At 50.3% G+C, this 18,815-nt stretch overlaps 1 long non-coding RNA gene and 2 pseudogenes across 1 annotated transcript; 1 reads left to right on the top strand and 2 right to left on the bottom strand.

The window, feature by feature from the left end:
• Nucleotides 1-18,815, bottom strand: part of LOC140898120 (E3 ubiquitin-protein ligase TRIM39-like) — a 151,252-nt pseudogene that overhangs the window by 126,553 nt on the left and 5,884 nt on the right.
• LOC144929344 (zinc finger protein RFP-like) lies at nucleotides 8,261-11,948 on the bottom strand (annotated as a pseudogene).
• Nucleotides 13,062-16,647, top strand: LOC144929424 (uncharacterized). Its single transcript, XR_013634650.1, has 2 exons — nucleotides 13,062-13,625; nucleotides 14,793-16,647. It is a non-coding gene; the product is annotated as an uncharacterized LOC144929424 (long non-coding RNA).

The following is an 18,815-nucleotide window of genomic DNA, read 5'->3' as shown; positions in this document are numbered from 1 at the left end:
TAAGAGTAAGGTGGGGTACACTCTATGGGGGGGCAAGTTGACTGGTTTAATCAAGGGCTGTAGAGCTGCCACCCTCCATAAAATGACCTGCTTATGAACTTGGAAGTGCATTGAAACCCATGTGGATATATATCTTCCTTCTAAACATGGTACTCTTTAAAAGAGTCTGAAATAGAGCTTGTGAGGCTATTTTGGAGTTATTTGGTCAAGGGGTTCCCAAAACATACCCCCAAATACTCTGCTTTTATCATTTTCAGATTTTTATAACACTTTGTTTTAGAATTAGGAATAGCAGATTTAAATTAAAGCTCAGGAAAAACTTGCTAACTGTAAGAACAGTAGGACAATGGAACAGTGTCTAGGAAAGTTGTGGAAGCTCCTTCACTGGAGGTTTTCAAAAGGAGGCTGGATAGCCGTCTGTCTTGGATGGTTTAGACACAACAGCTCCTGAATCTTGGCAGGGAGTTAGCGTGGATGACCCTTTTAGTCCCTCCTAACCCTGTGATTACCTGAAACAAATCTAGATTTCTGACCGTCCAAAAATGTGTCCCATTGGACTGCCCCTGAGATCAGCTTTTCAATGGCATGAAAGACCAGTTTAGGAATATCTCAGAACGTAGTGAGCTGCCAAAGTTTTAGTATCTATGTGAGCAAATGTTTCCTCAGAAACTCCTTTGTCAAGAACACCCATGGCACCATGTACTGATTTGAGGGAATAGGCAGTGTTCTTTGAGCTCAGGGACAAGGAGTTCATTCCTCTGCTCAGGTGATTTGCATGCTGTGCATATTGGCACTCTCAGCTTGCCTTTCTGCTTGGTGTGCGGGTGGCACAGATGACAGTGAGCCACCCCATAGAACAGCTGGGAGGGGAATCTGCTGCTCTGGCTCGTGGGGTATTTCACGGTTACAGAGCCTGAACAGAGTCCAGCCTGTACTCTAATCTCCTAGCACACTCTTGGGGTGAAGACCTATTGTCTAATACCTCCTCTTGAGAATGGGGACCCAGTGTCTGACTGCCTAGACTCTCTGGGTGCAGTGCTGACACCTCAGCCTGCCTCATGCTTAAACGCGCCCTTTCCCAGACCCCACCCAAAAGGTTTGAGGCTCTTGGGTTACAGTTTAACTCTCAGGGGCACACCGTAGTGGTGTTCCTGCAACAGATCAGGATTCCTGTGTCACCCAGTGGTGCCCTGCTCTCACTCTGGGCTGTGCAGTGCATACAGAGAAAGGCCAACAAATACTTTATTTATTTAATGGTTATGGGTAGACAGCTTAGAAAGATGAAGTCCGACAGAGGAGCAAGAAGGTCAGAGGTGCTGGGATCTTACAGAGAAATCGACAACAGCTAGGAAATGTTACACTGGACAATGCTTTCCTACCACATTACTCTGGGCAGCCTCCTCTATGGGAACTGTAGTGTGAGCTCTGTGCTGCTTGGATCTGTCACAAATCTCACAGTTGGGATCTGATTCTTCTCACAGAGCAGTTTGAAATCTCGCCCTTGACTCACACACTCTCCCTTCTGGCTCTTCTTGCTTTTGTAAACATGAGTTCTTCCCTCAGGGCTCCTATTACTCCAGGCCCCGCCTGTAGCTGGTAGCAGGGGCATGGTCAGATAAAGGGCATGGCTCAGATGCCACACTGTGCCAGCTCCTGGTGCTGGTTTGGCCAGAAGTTCCTTTGCCCAGCAGTGTCATTGCAATGAGGATGGGAGAAGTCTCGTTCTGATTCCTCTCCCCAGGACTTGGTGATTCAGGCTCAGCTCAAATGGTGCTCACAGTCTGTAGACACCAGATCCTTGGAAGCAGCTTCCACTTGGAGATTTTTGGCTGTGCTTAGAAATACCCTGGGATCTCTCTGCAGAGTGGAAAGAATTTCACTCTCCAGAGCCAGTAATGGAGCAGCAATTAGGCAGGTCCCCTCCTGCCACAGGCTTGTTGTTACTCAGCTGGAATCCCCAGACAGCTGTCCTGAGAACCTGGTCCCTCTGGCATTGTGCAGGAGCAGATTTAAAGAGACATACCCTGGGAGCCAATGATCCAGGATGGTGCAGCCTGGACTTTGTGCAGTCACAGGATGGGAGTATATAAAAACTGTAAAGTTTCTAACCTGAAGGTTTCTGCCTTTTCTTTTCTCCTTCCAGCTATTCCTTTTCTTTCCTCTCACTTGATTTCACCTTCACCCTTTGCCTTGCTTCTTTCTTTCTACTGTATCCCCTTCCCTTATTATTTCAAATCTTCCATTCTCCTGCTCTTTCCTCTCCCCAGCTGCCCCACCTATCTTCCTCTTCTTGGAGTACAAGAAAAAAAGACTGCCTCCAGCTATAAGGAAACAAAGGACACCTCATCAACCAGCAGTGAGGAAAAACTGTCTCTGACCCTAAGAAAATGGAATGAGATGGCATTGCAGTACAGAGCTGAGCAATCAGCCAGTAGGTCAGGAACTGACAATAGTGACAAAGGAACACAAAGGATCAAATGCTAAACCCCTCTCAGTGGCTGAAAGTTCATCTGGTGGCAGGTCACAGGCCACTGTGGAAGGTGCTGGAATCTCAGCCTGGTCCCTAGTGGGGCAGGTGTCACCATCATACACAGATATAACTAGCAGGACCTGCACTGACTGGTTCCCTTTGTCATCGGTCTCAGCAGCAGAGGCCAATGACTCAATGGCTAGTGGAATCAGAACTTTCATCTCAGCTTTAGAGAGAGATTTTCCCCAGGTCAGGGTTGAAGTCCAATGGCTGTGGGCAGCGTGCATGAGGGGAGCTGGTTAGAAGGCTCCTGCACTGCACAGTGTGTGGGATAAACAGATACGTCCAATCCACTAGGCTCTCAGGACACTTGTCTGTTCCAGCTGCAAGATGGTGATCTGGGAACAGACTGAGGAGACCTGATAGTGTCTGGGGAGCAACCACCTGGGACCAGGAGTGGAAACTCAACTGTGGTGGGAAAGGAGCAATGACTAGACATGCTACTGCAGATATATTTAGTTCAACTGGGTACAATGCTGTTGACTGAAGTCATGCCAACAATCAAAAACCAGTATAATTACATCACTTGTGCATGTTCACAGAATGCTTCTTCCGTCGGCAGAGCGCGTCCACACTTAGTGCTCAACAGTAAGAGCAGTGCACTGTGCGTGGCTATCCCACTGTGCTACTCAGTACCTTCTGAAGCTAGGAGTTGTGGGAACACAGAGTGGATCGCAGTGTGTCATGAGTGCAGGCTCAACGTCCCATGATGCAGTTTTTCCCACCCTATCATTCCATGGGCTTCCAACTGTGTTTCATGGCATTTTTCAATGGTCCCTGTTTACTGTGTGCCCGCCATCTCTCTCTGAAAGGATGGATCCTGCACTGCTCTCTACCGTTGTGGTCACTGTTATAAACACATCATGGATGGTCATGTAGCATATCATGGACTCCCAATCTGGACAGGAATCAGAGTTCCCTGACCTGCTATGTGCCATGGAAAGGAACAACACAAGATTACTTTTAGCATTCATGGAGCAGCTGCATATGGTGGATCGTCGCTTCTGGGCTCGGGAAACAAGCACTGAGTGGTGGGATCATATTATGTAGGTTTGGGATGATAGGCAGTGGCTGCACAACTTTTGGATGTGGAAATATGGCCAGTTGGTGAAGCTTCCCCTAGGGGAATCTATCCCCCTGTCCCGCCCCTTCCTCTGGTGGCCCTGCCCAAGCTCTGCCCTGCCCCACCCCCACTCTGCCCCACACCCTGCCCCTCTCCACGCCTTGTCCATGCTCCACCCCATGGCTTGCTACCACTTGGCCCCCTTGCCTGCCCCTCACCGTCACTCCTCTTGTCTGCTGAGGAGGAGAGGAGCAAGCAGAGGGCAGAGGAGGCCTAGGGGGAATGGGTGGAGCTGTTCAGCCACCTCCCCACTGAAACCCTTTTCCCACTGCTTGCTGTCACCATTCACTCCTCTCCTCCTACTCAGTGAGCAGTATGTGGTGGGGACCTCAGGGGAATGGGCAGAGCAGAGCCAGGAAGGGGTGGAGTGAGGGCAGGCCTCAGAGGGAAGAGTGGGACCTCAGGGCGGAGTGCAGGCATGGCCATGGCCCAGGTGTCGCTGTTCACGTGTGGTGGATCAGCAGTTTTGGGAGGCTTAGCCTCTCCTGGCCTATGATCCCTGCCGCCCTTGTGTGGAAAGTCATCTTCATGGAACTGTGTGCAGAGCTTGCCCCAGCACTGAAGCACAAGGACACCAAAATGAAAGTTGCCCTCTGGGTGGAGAAGCACATGGTGATCACTCTGTGGAAGATGGAGACTCCAGACTGTTACTGGTTGGGCATGAATTAGTTGGGAGCTGGGAAGTCCACCACTGGGGCCACATGAATGCAAGTTTGCAGGGCCATTAATCGCATCCTGCTATGAAGGACTCTGACTCTTGGCAATGCGCATGAAATAGTGGATGGCTTTGTGGCATTGGGGTTCCCTAACAGCAGCAGGGCGATAGATGGCACACTGTAATGGTCCCTCGCTCTCCCATGGTGAGGGAGGCCACTCAGTCCAGTCCCGTCTGGCCAGGACCAGAGTCCGCAGGACAGTCAAGAGCCCACAATAGGGCTGAGCGACCAACAGTCACAGGCCAGCTTTAGCCTGGGCTTGGGAGGCTCAAGCTGCCAGCCCTTAAACAGGGTCTATAACTGAACTGGGCCCCGGGCTTGAGGAGGCTCAGGCAGCCAGCAACAAACAATCTCAGGGCTGGCTTTAGCCTGGGTGGGGCTCAGGCAGCCAGCAAACAAACAGTCTGCAGGTGGGCTGGGGCCTGGGTTTGAGGAGTCTCAGGCGGCCAGCGAACAAACAGTCTGCAAAGGTGACTGGTAAAGGAAGCTCCTTCTCCAGAGCAGGAGCTTCTCAGAAAAGTGTAGGGAGTTAGCCACCCAGGGTGGGGTGGCAGGGGGACGCGGCCCCACCCTACTCCACCATGTCCCACCCCAGGGCCCTGGCAGGGGCAGGATCGGCTGCCCCTGCGTCGGTGGGGATCCAGCCGCAACACGCCGACTGAGCCACAGCCCCTGGGGCTGCCCCTGGGCTACTTCCTGCCTCCCCGGGGATTAGTACCTGTGGCCTTCAGGCCTCTTCCGGCTCCTCGGGGTACACAGCAGCAGGCTTTCTGGGCCAGTTGGTGTAACAATCAGTGAACCCAAGTTCCCGGGTTCCCTGAAGACGTTCAATGAGTGCTACTTTTTCACCATCACTCCCAGGATCTATTTTCCATCCAACTCCACACTCACCCCCACTCTCCCACTGTGGGCCTATATACAAAATCAAACTGCCTGCCCAGGTATCCGGTTACTGAACAGAACCGCCCCAGCACAGCTAACACCGTGGCATGGTTTGCAGTAGAATAAAGTTCTGATAAACGTTCCCCTTCCCCCCAAGTCTTGCAGAGTCCCACAGATGCCCTGTGAGGCAGTGCAGCTAAGGGCACAGATGGGACCTTGATCAGTTCTGTCTGTACTGAGGATTCTGAGAGCCACATGTGCTTAGTGGCTCCCCCAAAAACAGAGAGTGCAGGGGGCACCCACACCCAGGGATCGGCACCACCATGTTATGCGATGGACTCTTTGCAAAATTACTGGACTTAGTGATGGACACTGGGGGAGGGGGGGTTATGTCATTCAGTCATTCAACGTTTTTTTGAAAAATTATCACGGACCTCAAAATTTTTACCATGGACACTTGGGTCTGTGAATGGACACATTGCCTACCCCTGTTCACACCTCTCCTAACACCATTCCTCCCTTCCCTGACTTCAGCTTTCTCTGTTCCTGGATCCCTCCCTTCTGCCCACTCAACCCTTCCCTGGGATCTCCCCATCCACTTCTCAGAGCTCCACCTCCATATACTGGGGTCTCTTCTCTTTCATTTCTGCAAGGGGCTCTTCCTACTTGTGGCCTTCCCCCCCTCCATTATATACCCCTCCCCCAAGTCTTCCTCTTGTGATCTGGGCTCTTCACTTCCTACTGCTGCAGCCTCCCATCCCACTCCACCCTAGTGTAAGCGGGGGAATGGTCCCGCTATTGTGGGGAACTTTCCTGGCTTATACACTACCCCAATGGAATTGACTTGAGAAAGGATCTGAGTCCTCACTCCTAGTCCCTTTACACAGAAGCCTGCCTAACCTCAAGGGCTCCCCTTCCACTCTCCTGTGTGGCAGAGTCCTCATAACCCCCAACATCACTGGGTCAAGGATTCCTGGGGGGCTTGACCCACAATCTTGTCATTGTCACTTAGGACAAAGGCTAGAGTGTCCCCACTCTGAGGTATTCTCTCCACTCTGGACACTTCCCTGACCCACTGATCATTATATACATTTCATAGCAAATACAATTTACTGAACAGCAACAAATTAAAAAATATAAGGTGTAAAGATGCTGCCTTTGGTGTGACACTTCTGAGATTATCAGTTCAGGACAAATTGCTTCAAGCAGGGGAATTACAGCCCAAGGTTGGGGTTTCTCCACTTCTAAGGCACACCAAACCAGCCAGACAAAGAGGACTTTGGTTTCACCCCACTGGCTAACCATAAGTCATACAAGCAATTCCCTTAAACACTCCAGTTTCCCAGTATCACCACCAGTGCCACTCATTATGGGGACGAATGGTTATGAAAACCAATACCCCAATAAAAGAAAAAAGGTTCTCTTGATCCCAAAGGGCCAAGCCCCAGACCCAGGTCAATATACAAGTTAGATCTTACCCACAAATCATGCTGTTGCCAATCCTTTAGAATCTAAAATCTAAAGGTTTATTCATAAAAGAAAGAAATATATATGAGAGCTAAAATTGGTTAAATGGAATCAGTTACATACAGTAATGGCAAAGCTCCTGGTTCAGGCTTGTAGCAGTGATGGAATAAACTGCAGGTTTAAATTGAGTCTCTGAGTACATCCATATCTGGGATGGGTCATACAGTTCTTTGTTCAGAGCTTCAGTGTAGCAAAGTTCCTCCAGAGGTCAGAAGCAGGACTGAAGATAAAATGGAAGGGTTTTCAGGGCCTTTTATATTCTCTGCCTGTGGAAGAACCCCTTTTGTTCTTACTGCGGAAAATGACAGCAGCAAGATGGAGTCTGGAGTCACATGGGCAAGTCACATGTCCATGCATGACTCAGTTTGCAGGCCAACGCCATTGTTTACGTGTTAGTTTGAACGTTCCCAGGAAAGCTCAGATGTGGACTGGCATCTCCCAGAGTCATTGTCAGTTACCTGTTTCTTGATTGGGCACTTACTGAGAACAGTCCTTTCTCAAGAAGCTGACCAAAAGCTTCACTAAGGCTACTTAGAATCAAAACACACTGAGATACAAGTACATAGCCAATATTCATAACTTCAACTACAAAAATGCTACACACATACAGACAGCATAACCATAACCATAAAATCATAACCTTTTCATAGACATCTCACACAACAACCTTTGTACAATATTTGCTGCAAATATATAATAGTGGTTGCAACAATGATCTATGTGGTCATAGTTTATGTCAATAATGTCACATAAGGAAAAAATGGAAAAGCTTAAAGGAAACAAGTAACCCCACTCTGTGGCACGGGGACGTCACAACCAGCGTCTCTGGAATTTAAGGGCAGTTCACAGTCTGTTCCTCACACGTCCCAGGCCTCCTGCCCAGGCCCTGGCTGTGCTGCAGGGATGCTGCGGGTCGGACACTTGCTCTGGCGGTGACCGATGCTGGGGAGAAGGTGGCAGGACCCATCTCCCCAGCATCGGCCCCCACATCAGGGTTATGGTTTGCTGCCAACTCTGGCCTGCAATGCCTTTTGGCTGGTGGGGTCTTACTGCACTGGGCCCGCTGCCCAGGGTCCTCCTCGCTCTCCCCAGCTGCTCTCCGGACTGCTCCAGCCCCAGTCCCAGCCCCAGCCCCAGCTTCACTCTGCCCCAGCCCCAGCTTCGCTCTGCCTCAGCCCCAGCCCCAGCTTCACTCTGCCTCAGCGCAGCTGCTGTTCTGCCTCTGGCGCAGCTCTCTGGGCTGCTCCTCTGGCTCTGGCTGCCGTGGCTCTGCTCCCAGCACAGCGCTGAACCCTGGCCTGCTTCTCTCGCTCTGGCTGTTGTGGCTCTAGCTCGGCCCCTATGGGCAGACAGAGGATGGGACCCCGCTCTCCTTACTCCCTCATTGGCCTGTCTGCTTTGTCAATCAGGCGGATCTGGAGCATTTGCCTCTCCCCATTGGTCCTGGGGACTGTCAATCCAAGGTTTTGGTTTCTCATCTGCAATTCCCCTTTCCTTTGTTACTGGGAGGGCCAACCAAAAATCCTCATTGAGTTTCAGTAAGGGGACAACAGTCCCCCTTACATCAGCAACAGCAGCCACCCCTGACATTGTGTCTACACACATCTCTGCCTCTGCATGCCCACAACCCAGCAGCCTACATCCCCCCTCTGCCCCTCTCCTCTCCCCTAGCTCACAGGCTTGGTGCTGGGAACTGAGGGGGAGGCAGTGGCAGGCAGATGATTCCCCAGGCCATCCTTATAGGAACACACCTGGGGGCTGGTCAGCGCTGGGAGGGGACAGGCTCCTCCATGGGTGTCACTGTCAGGAACAGAGATTCCCTCCAGCCTGAGCTGGGACTGGGCAGATTATCAAGGGAGATGTGTTTCTAAATCCCTCTTTGTAAACTCTAAGTATAAAAATAAGGGTGGAGCGTTCCGGAGAAAGTGTCAGTGAAAGTGAAGAGATGGGACTTGTCAGTCACATTGTAAAATGAGACCTCTCCTGCCTCATAGTCCAGGAAAATCCCTACCCGGCTGGGCCTGACGCTCATGGACAGTGGAGTTAAATGGGAGGTGAGGGCCTTGTATTCCTTATATCTCAGACACACTGTCCAGAATCCATTCTCAGGTGATAGGTAAATCTTCCCCTTCCTTGTCACAGATTCTGTACAAACCCCCAGAGTCCAGTTTGTTTTGTCTCCCACCTCCACCTCCCAGTAATGCCTCCCTCCTGTCAATTTGTTAAAGCCCAGGACAATGGGATAAGTATCAAATCTCTTAATATTGTCAGGCAGATCCTGTTGTTTGTCTTCGTATGTCACAGTTTTCTGATCCTCAGACAGGATGAGGCTGGGATGAGCCGTGTCTGGATCCAGAGTCACATCCACTGGGGAGAGAGTCACAGAGTCAGTGCTGGAGGCAGGGGCTGGTCACTGGGATCAAAGGGAAATTAACCTGTGTCCCCATTAATTGCTGTGACACAAGGTTGCTGGCCATTTAAGGAGAGTCAGGGCCCCATCTAAGGCCAAGGGGGCAGGGGAAGGAGAGGAGATGGAAAGAGGGGCAGGTGCTTGTGAGGGACATAGGAGAGGGGAGGAACAAGCACCAGGGAAGGGGAGCAGATGGGAAGGGAAGGGGGAGATCTCCATGGAGTAGTGGGAGGGACGGGTCAGGCATCAAGGAATCAGAAAGGATAGGAGGGGAGTAGTGGGGGTTGCAGAGAAGAGAGGGATAAAGGCTGGCAGAGGAAGGGGACAGATGTCAGGGAGGCAGGGAGGGAAGGGCAGGCTGCAGGAACAAGGGTGGTGGTGGTGAGGGAAGAGGAAAGACAGGTGCCAGGGGGCAGAGGGAAGGTGCTCAGGGGTGGGGCAGGAGGTAGGAATTTGGGGCAGTAGCAAGGGACCTGGAGGGGCAGGTGCTGTGGGAGTTGCAGAGAGGGGTGGGTGCCAGGGGGACATGGAGGACATTGCAGTGGGGTCTAGAGGCCACTCAGGCTAGTTCCCTGTTGTGCCAGGCACTACACAGACAGAGGTGGATCTTTGCTTATGTCTGAGTGACTGAGGAGCACAGATCCCAGTGACTGCACAAAAAGAGCTTAGGCCTAAGTCCCTGGTTTCAGCTCCACTATGATGTGATCTTTGAAAAGTCATGGAAGACAGAAGAGATTCCAGAAGACTGGAAAAGGGCAAATATAGTGTCAATCTATGAAAAGGGGAATAAGGACAACCTGGGGAATTACAGACCATTTAGCTTTCAGAGTAGCAGCCGTGTTAGTCTGTATCCGCAAAAAGAAAAGGAGTACTTGTGGCATCTTAGAGACTAACAAATTTATTTGAGCATAAGGTTTCGTGAGCTACAGTTCACTTCATGGGATGCATGATGGAGCAAATAATTAAACAATCAATTTGCAAACATCTAGAAGATAATTAGGTGATAAGTAACAGTCAGCATGGATTTGTCAAGAACAAATCGTGTTAAACCAACCGGATAGCTTTCTTTGACACAGTAACATGCCTTTGGATGGGGGGAAGCGGTAGATGTGGTATATCTTGACTTTAGTTAGGGTTTTGAAACTGTTTTGCACGACCTTCTCATAAACAAACTAGGGAAATACGACCTAGATGGAGTTACTATAAGTTGGGTGTGTAACTGGTTGAAAAACAATTCCCAAAAAGTAGTTATTGTTGGTTCACAGTCATGCTGGAAGGGCATAATGAGTGGGGTCCCGCAGGGATCAGTTCTGGGTCTGGTTCTGTTCAATATCTTCATCAATGATTTAGATAACGGCATAGAGAGCACACTTATAAAGTTTGCGGATGATACAAAGATGGGAGGGGTTGCAAGTGCTTTGGAGAATAGGATTATAATTCAAAATGATCTGGACAAACTGGAGAAATGGTCTGAAGTAAACAGGATGAAATTCAATAAGGAAAAATACAAACTACTCCACTTAGGAAGGAACAATCAGTTGCATACATACAAAATGGGAAATGACTGCCTAGGAAGGAGTACTGCAGAAAGGGATCTGGGGGTCATAGTAGATCACAAACTAAATATGAGTACCAGAAAAAGAAAAGGAGTACTAGTGGCACCTTAGAGACTAACCAATTTATTTGAGCATAAACTTTCGTGAGCTACAGCTCACTTCATCGGAATACATCTGATGAAGTGAGCTATAGCTCACGAAAGCTTATGCTCAAATAAATTGGTTAGACTCTAAGGTGCCACTAGTACTCCTTTTCTTTTTGCGTGTAAGCAGTGTCAGGATGAGCTCCACCCTGACATCTGGTGGTGAGGTGTGGCAAGTTGTGGAAGAGAACTTCAGGGGCCGATCTCATTTGCATAGGCACACCCACCCCGCCTAGAATGAGAATACCAGAAGTGGGGGTGAGTGAACAAATAGAATATATATATTCTACACAAATGCGAACCTTCTACAACTACAGTATCTGCTTTGTGAATATTGGCAGGCCGGCTGGCTGCCCACAGCCATGTAGTTATAATTGTAGGAGGCAGCAGCTGAGGATTAATGAGTCAAGTGGCCCCATGATGGCTGCAGAGGATGGCAGAGAAGAAGGGCTGTCTCTGTCTGCTCAGCTGAGTGAGTCCCAGGGCTGCCCTGAGCTCTGCTCCCTTAGGGCCAAACTCCTAAAGGCCAGTGCAACATCTGCCCACACTGAGCCCGGTGCCCTGGGTGTGGATGTGCAGAGAGCACCTCTGAGGATCTGGCACTCCTGAGGGCTGTCTGCGTCTGCAGTTACTCAGCGTGGTTTGTGGGTATGATGGGGCAATGGACTCACATGCAAACACTGCACACCCATTGTAAGAGTATGTCATCTCCTTCTTGCCCCCAGAGAGCCTGGGGGTGAATCTGTGCCATGGACCATGGGACAGGAACTGTCCCCTGGTATGCTTCACTGTGATCCCCACCAGAAACATTTCCCGCTCCTGGTACCATGGCACCATCTCGGAGCAAACAGCCAGAGGAGATTGTAATATCAGCCTATAGCTTTTTGGCCCCTCACCCTGGGAACACTGCAGGGGGAAGGGCTCGGGGAAGGATAAACCCAGACACCCACCTGCCACTCTGTGGTTTTCTCCTCCTCTTCAGATGTCAGCTCCAGGGCCTCCTCCAGCTCCAGCCTCAGAGGGCCCAGGGCTTCCTGGAGTTTCACCTGCAGGGGCACCATGTGTGATAGCCATTAATCTGCACATCTGATGGGTGGAATTTGCAGGAGGCAGGGCCAGATGAAACAGGGGCACTACAAACCCATGTCTAGGCCCCAGCTTCTGGAGTTATGTGATAAAATCAGGCTTTTGGCTTTCATTAAAAAGAGAATGTTTCAAACCTTCTGGGTTGCAAAGAAAATATTCAAAACATGCCCCAAATGTGACAGACACAGCGATTCCTGCCTGAGTCTGTAGAGAGCCTGAGCCCAGTGCCATGAGAGGGGACGGCTCCATTTATGTGTATGGAACATTGACACCAAGCCTCACTGCTCTGGGGGACAGCCAACCCCTCCGCAAAAAGAGGGGCTTTGTGTGGCAGCAGGGGGTAGGTCATATGATTCAGCTCCCCCATCCAATCATAGACACCTTGGCTAATAGATGGGGGGGGGGCTCCCTGACCCTTTTCGAGTATCTCTCTCTCTCAATGGGAGGGAGAGGATTCTTGCTGTTGATCCTGTGGGGAAAAAGGACCCCTAGCCCCTGGGATTCCCAAGGGGAGGGAGCCCCCAGCCTCTCCTCCTGCTTGTCTAAATAGGTTCACAGGCTCCACCCGCAGCAGACAGCCCTTGTGTGGGTGGCCCCTTCCACAACTACTGCTAATGGGGCCAGGGCCGCGACAGGGCCCCTTGTCAGCATGTTGCGGCTGGGGTGCCTCAGTCCAGCCCTGTAAGAAATGCACATTTCAATAGCAAAGCCAGGAGAATAACCTGGGCAGAGGCAGCAGCGTCAGAGCGGCACGTTCTGAGGCATTGTCTGGCTGAGACACTGATCCTGGGGGAGACTCTTCCCCACTTGTCTGCTCTGCTCCGAGATTTCTCAGAAACGGAGGCGTTTAGCTGAAGTTTGAGGACACTGAGCCAAGCTGCAGCCTTTCAGAACCGAGTGCTCACCTGGGCAGGGGAGGCCTCAGAAGGGAGATGAATGTATGTTTATGGGCATTACCAATCAGTCACCATTGGGCCAAGGATCTGGCCCCTTCTTGTGGTGTGCTGTCCCTTTAAATGTTTGAGCACTCCCCCCTCCCCAGTGCAAAGCCTCACTTGCACAGTTTCAGTTTTTCAGCTGACAATAAAACCACCAGGGCAGAAGCTGTTTTTCCATCAGCTCGCTTTGTCCCCTTACTAAAACTCAATGGGGGTGTTTTAGTTGTTAGCTCCCAGTACCAAAAGAAAGGGGAAGGGTCGATGGGAAATCAGGACCCTGAGACTGACAGTCCCCAGGAACAATGGGGAGAGGCCAATGCTCCAGGTCAGCCTGATTGACAGGGTGGGCAGGCTAATCAGGGAGTCAGGAGGCCAGGGGGGTTCTGCCCTCCATGTGAGCTGGAATTGCCTGGGTCAGGCAGAGTGGGGCTGTGCTAAAGAGAAAGCAGGGGCCTGAGCTGAGCTGAGCTGGGGAGCAGAGCTGGGCCAGATCCAGAGGAGCCAGAAAAGCAGCGCAGGAAGCAGGTCGGTGCTGGGAGCAGAGTCACAGAAGCAGCCCCCAGAGCAGACTTGTCCTGGGGGGAGAGCTGCAGCAACCAGAGCCAGGGGGTCCAGAGAAGCAGCCCAGGGACCTGGAGGCAGAGCAGCAGCAGCAGCAGCCGTGCTGAGGCAGAGTGGTGGAGCTGGGGCTGGAGGAGTCCGGAGCTGGGTGTGGTGAGCAGCTGGGGAGAGCAAGGGGGACCCTGGGCAGCGGGCCCAGTGCAGGGAGATGCCCCCAGCCAAGAGGCCTTGCAGGCCAGACTTGGAGGGGGGATCGTAACCCCGACGGGGCAGATGACACTGGGGAGATGGGTCCTGCCACCTAGAGCGTGTGGCCACCTCCAGAGCAAGTTCCTGCAGCATCCCTGCAGCACAGCCAGAGCCTGGGCAGGAGGCCTGGGATGTGTGAGGAACAGACTGTGAACAGCCCTGATATTCCAGAGATGCTGGTTGTGACGTCCCCATGCCACCGAGCGGGGTGACATGTCTTTTCCTTTAGCCTTTCCCATTGTTTCCTTATTTTTTAAAATCGATTGCTGTTTAATAAATTCTATTTGCTTTGAACTGTATGTAATGATCAGTGGGTCAGGGAAGCATCCAGTGTGGAGAGAGCACCCCGGAGTGGGGACACCCTAGTCCCTGACCTGAGTGACCATGACAAGGTTGTGGGTTGAGCCCCCCAGCCTTGTTGGGGTTCCAAGGACTCTGCCACACAGGAGAGTGGAAGGGGAGCCTTCACTTGCTATGAGGGTCGATTGCTAGCAGAGAGAGCACAAGCGCAGCCAGCCAAAGGCAGAATTCTGCAGTTTGCAGTGTGGACACACAACCAGCGGGGGGGTGTGTCGAGCACAGACAGTGCAGTAACAATGGAAGAATTTCTCTGTGGCAGAAAAGGTTATCCAGGAGGCTTGAAGAGCAGGAGAGCAGAGAAATGGCACCTTTTGTGGGCAATGATGATGAATTTGTTGAAAACTAAAATCCCAGGTGGTGTGCCTCAAATTTTTTGAGCAATTTTGCAGGGTAATTTGTAGACAACGAATTTCAATCTTGCTGACAGTGACTGGCCTGAAGCCATATGGACTGCCACATGATTTATTGTCTCCAACTGTGCCAAGAACTGCCAAGTATGCCACAATTACTGCCACAATGTGGGAACACTTTTCTCCTACATCATCAGTGATAGCAGAACAATTTCAGTTCCATCAGCAAGATCAGGGAACTGGAAAATCAGTAGCACAGTTTGTTGCTTCTCTAAGGATGTTGTCAGAGCACTGTCAGTTCAGACAAACATTAAGTGATGCCTTGTATGACCAATTTATCTCTCAATTATGCAATGACCAGGTTCAGAAGACGTTACTGACTATGTCACCATTCACATTCAAGAAGGCTGTTGAGGTGACTGTTGCCATGGAAACTGCAAAGAACATTTCTGGACATTAGTATGAACTGAGGAGTTCATATTCTGAATTAGTGAGACAGAGGACCATGGGAACATGAAGAATTTCCATGGGGCTATAGTGCACAAACTACACGTGCGGAGAAGGATTACTGGGCATGCCAGGCCATTTGTTAGAACTGCCAGAAGAGAGGACACATCGCTGTGACCTGTCACACAGTTCAGAGACCAGCAACACATAGTAACTGTACATCCAAGAAGACACCTATGAAGACTGAACCTAAGAAATGATGGAAGTTGGGAATTCATAATGTGGAAAAAGACAAGAGCTGTAGGGACACTGATCAAGATTTCAGAGTGGTAGCCGTGTTAGTCTGTATCAACAACAAAAAAAACCAAGGAGTACTTGTGGCACCTTAGAGACTAACAAATTTATTTGGGCATAAGCTTTCGTGCATGCATCCGATGCAGTGGGTTTTAGCCCACGAAAGCTTATGCCCAAATAAATGTGTTAGTCTCTAAGGTGCCACAAGTAATCCTGGGTTTTTTAAATCAAGATTTAGCACTTCATGTTTTATCAGAAGCTGGAGTCAAGGATGGCATCTGACTGAAGCAGTTCCTACAAGAATGGAGCTTGATACTGTTTCATTGATTTCTGTATCTGCCTATCACTAGATATTGCCACAAGTTCCTCTGGAAGAAACGTCCACTTTAAAGACTTATAGTGGGGGAAAAATTAGTCCAAAAAAGGGATATGCCAGGTAAAAGTTCAACTAGATGGCCAATCAGTTGTTTTACCTTTTTATGTGATTGAAGGAAAGTATCCACCATTATTTGGAAGATCTTGACTTGAGAAGCTCAAGATGAATTGGATCAAGATCAAAGTGATCACAGAAGTACCTCAAAATCTTCAGGAAATACTGGACAGACATTCTAAAGTTTTTGAAAGAACTTAGACAGATAAACGTCTCAGGGAAGCTCACTGACAGCCAGCCAAAACATTGCAAGCCCAGAGCTGTGCCTTATACTCTGAAGCATCTGGTGGAAGCTGATCTGGACCGTTCAGTGAACATTGGTATCCTGTCACCAGTTTCACACAGTGAGTGGTCTACACCCATTGTACCAGTGATCAGGAAAGACTCAGTCTTAATATGTGGAGATTTCAAAGTGATGCTTAATCCAGTTTTATGTGCAGATTAGTAACCACTACCTCACACTGAAGATTTATTAAATACTTTTAGTGGTAGACAGTGTTTCAGTAAATTGGATTTGCTCAGTGCATACCTACAAATGGAGATTGTGAGATATTTGCAAGATGCTGGCTCAATCAACACACAAAAAGTCTTACTTTGTTATAAAAGGTTGCCTTTTAGTATCACATCAGCACCTGCCCTGTTCTAGGAAGCCGTGGATGAGATTCTGAAGGGACTGAATGGAGTTCAGTGTTACTTGGAGGACATCTTTGTTACACGAAAGGATCAAGAGAATTATCTGTGAAATTTGGGTTCTGCTTTGACACATTTGGAAGACCATGGACTAAGGATTTTTCAAGACAATTGTGAGTTTTTCAAATCTTCAGCTGAATACCTTGGATATGTAATTGATGCCCTGGGCTTAAGGAAATTGCCAGAGAAGAGGAGATGGTTCTTGAAGCACCACTGACAGAGAACATGTCACAGTTATGTTCATTCTTAGGACTGCTTAACTGCTGCAGTAAATTTCTTCCTAATCTGGTGACAGTTTTGTCATCTTTAAGAGTGTGTGCATGCATTTAATGAAGTAAAGAAACTGTTGACGTCAGTTTACGTTCTAATGCACGTTGATGTTTTGATTCCATTGCAAGTGGTTTGTGATGCTTCACCATATGGAGTGGGCACAGTTCTCGCCAACATTTTTCCTAATGGTATAGAGAAACCAATCACCTTTGCACCACAAACACTCATCACTTCTGAGAAGAGCTATGTGCAAATAGAGCTCTCAGCATTATCTTTGGTATTTGGCTGTTCCATACCTACCTATATGGTAGTCTGTAGTGGGTTAGCAGGGGTCCCTCTCCCTCTGGGTCAGTGGGAGGCCACTCCGCCTCACTACATAACTGAGCGTCACCCACAATCAGGGAATTAGCAGAGCACTACACAGACTAGATGGCTCTGGCCTGCAGTCTGGGCAGATCCACAAATGAGTCTCGGGGTCCCAGACCCCCAAGTAGGGCGGGTCAAGAAACTGTCTATGCCTCTGGCCTGCAGTCAGGGCAGAGCAGCAAACAGTTATGAGCCCAAGCCCTCGGTCAGGGTGGGGCAGCAAGGAGCCTGTGGCTCTGTGTAGAACGGCAAGAGGGTTGGGTATCCGAGCTCCAGCAGATGGCCAACAAATGCAGGCCTCTTGGCCTAGCAAGGGGAGACTGCCACCTCAGGGGTGAAGTGGCAGCGGGGCCCAGGCCCACCCGACTCCATCAGGCCCCGACCCAGGGCCCTAACAGTGGTGGAGTATTCCACCACTGGGTCAGCAGGGAATCCAGCTGCAACTCGCTGAGCAGGTCTCCGGCAGCAATACAGCCAGACTGGGGTCGGCTGCCTCTGGGCCACTTCCTACACTCCCCATGGGGTGTACTTGGATCCGCGGGTGGTCCTCCAGTTTGTTGGGGTAGAAGTCCAGTGCCAGTCCCAGCGACTCTTCAATGCCTTGGGCAGTGCATGGCTCCAGAAGCTCTGGTCACTCCTCAGCTCAGCAGCGGTCCGCTGAAGTCTCCCAGCTCAGGAGAGGTCAAGAGGCATCTGTCTCCTTCAGCAGCTGCAGCCCAACTGAGCTCCAGGACCAGCCCTATATATTTCTTGTCCCACCCCCTGACTTCCAGTCGGAGGGGTGAGCATGGTCTGGCTCTGCCCACCTGAGTTCGGAGAGTGGTCCCTCTGGCTCAGTGAGAGGCCACTTCGCCTCACTACACACACACACCCCTTAAGTCCATCTGGTCTTCATGGCTGCCATCCTGACTCCCCCCAGGTCAGACAGAAAATCTGTGTTAGTGTTATCCTTACCTGCTGAGCGTCAGACAGTAAAGGCAAATTGCTGGAGGATGCGATACCATCTCATCAATCTGGCATTGGTACTTTTCGTGGTATTTAGCCATTTTAAGGCTTTGTGGTCGGTGATCAGTATGAAAGGGAAGATAGCCCATTTAACAGCCAGGGCCTCCTTCTGTATAACTGAATAGTTACATTCTCGGGGCGGGGAGAGCTTCCCACAGATATAGAGGGTGGGATGCTCTTCTCTATCCAACTCCTGGGAGAAGGCTGCCCTGAGCCCCACCTCTGAAGCATCGATTTGGACCAGGAACTCACAGTTGAAATCGCGGCTGAAGAGCATGGGTTCCCTACACAGGCTTTCCTTTAGGGCTCAGAACATATCTTCACATTCTGCTCACAAGCGTACCGACATGGGCGGTCCTTGGTTAAGAATGCCATGAGGGGTGCTGTGATGGATTCAAACTGGGACACAAAGTGTCAGTAATACCCAGCTAAGCCCAGAAACTGTCATACATGTCACAACAAGGTACACACCTGATGGATCAGCCGGGAAGTGAAGTTGGTCCCTTGATCCATGAGAATCTCAGGGGGAAGGCCCACACAAGAGAATACCTTCACCAGTTCAGCTGCGATGGAAGTGTTCCATAATGGGATGGCCTCGGGGAAGTGAGTGGCATAATCCATCAGTATGAGGCTATCCTGGAACCCCGCATTACTCTTAGGAGAGGACCCACCAGGTCCATCGCAATTTGCTCAAAGGGATCCCTGACCATGGGTAAGGGGACCAAGGGTGCTTTCGCCACCCCGACAGAGACAGCTAGTTGGCACTCAGGGCATAAGGTGAACTAGACCTTTACCTCCTGATGGACTCCAGGGCAGAAGAAGCATGACAGAACTCAGGCCAGGTTTTTCTCTTGTTCCAGATGGCCAGCCATGGAAATGTCG

The sequence above is a fragment of the Lepidochelys kempii genome, chromosome 14 (assembly GCF_965140285.1).
Source record: "Lepidochelys kempii isolate rLepKem1 chromosome 14, rLepKem1.hap1, whole genome shotgun sequence".
NCBI lineage: Eukaryota > Metazoa > Chordata > Testudines > Cheloniidae > Lepidochelys > Lepidochelys kempii.
Note: the sequence above shows the minus strand (reverse complement) of the source record. Positions and strands in the feature narration are given on the sequence as shown.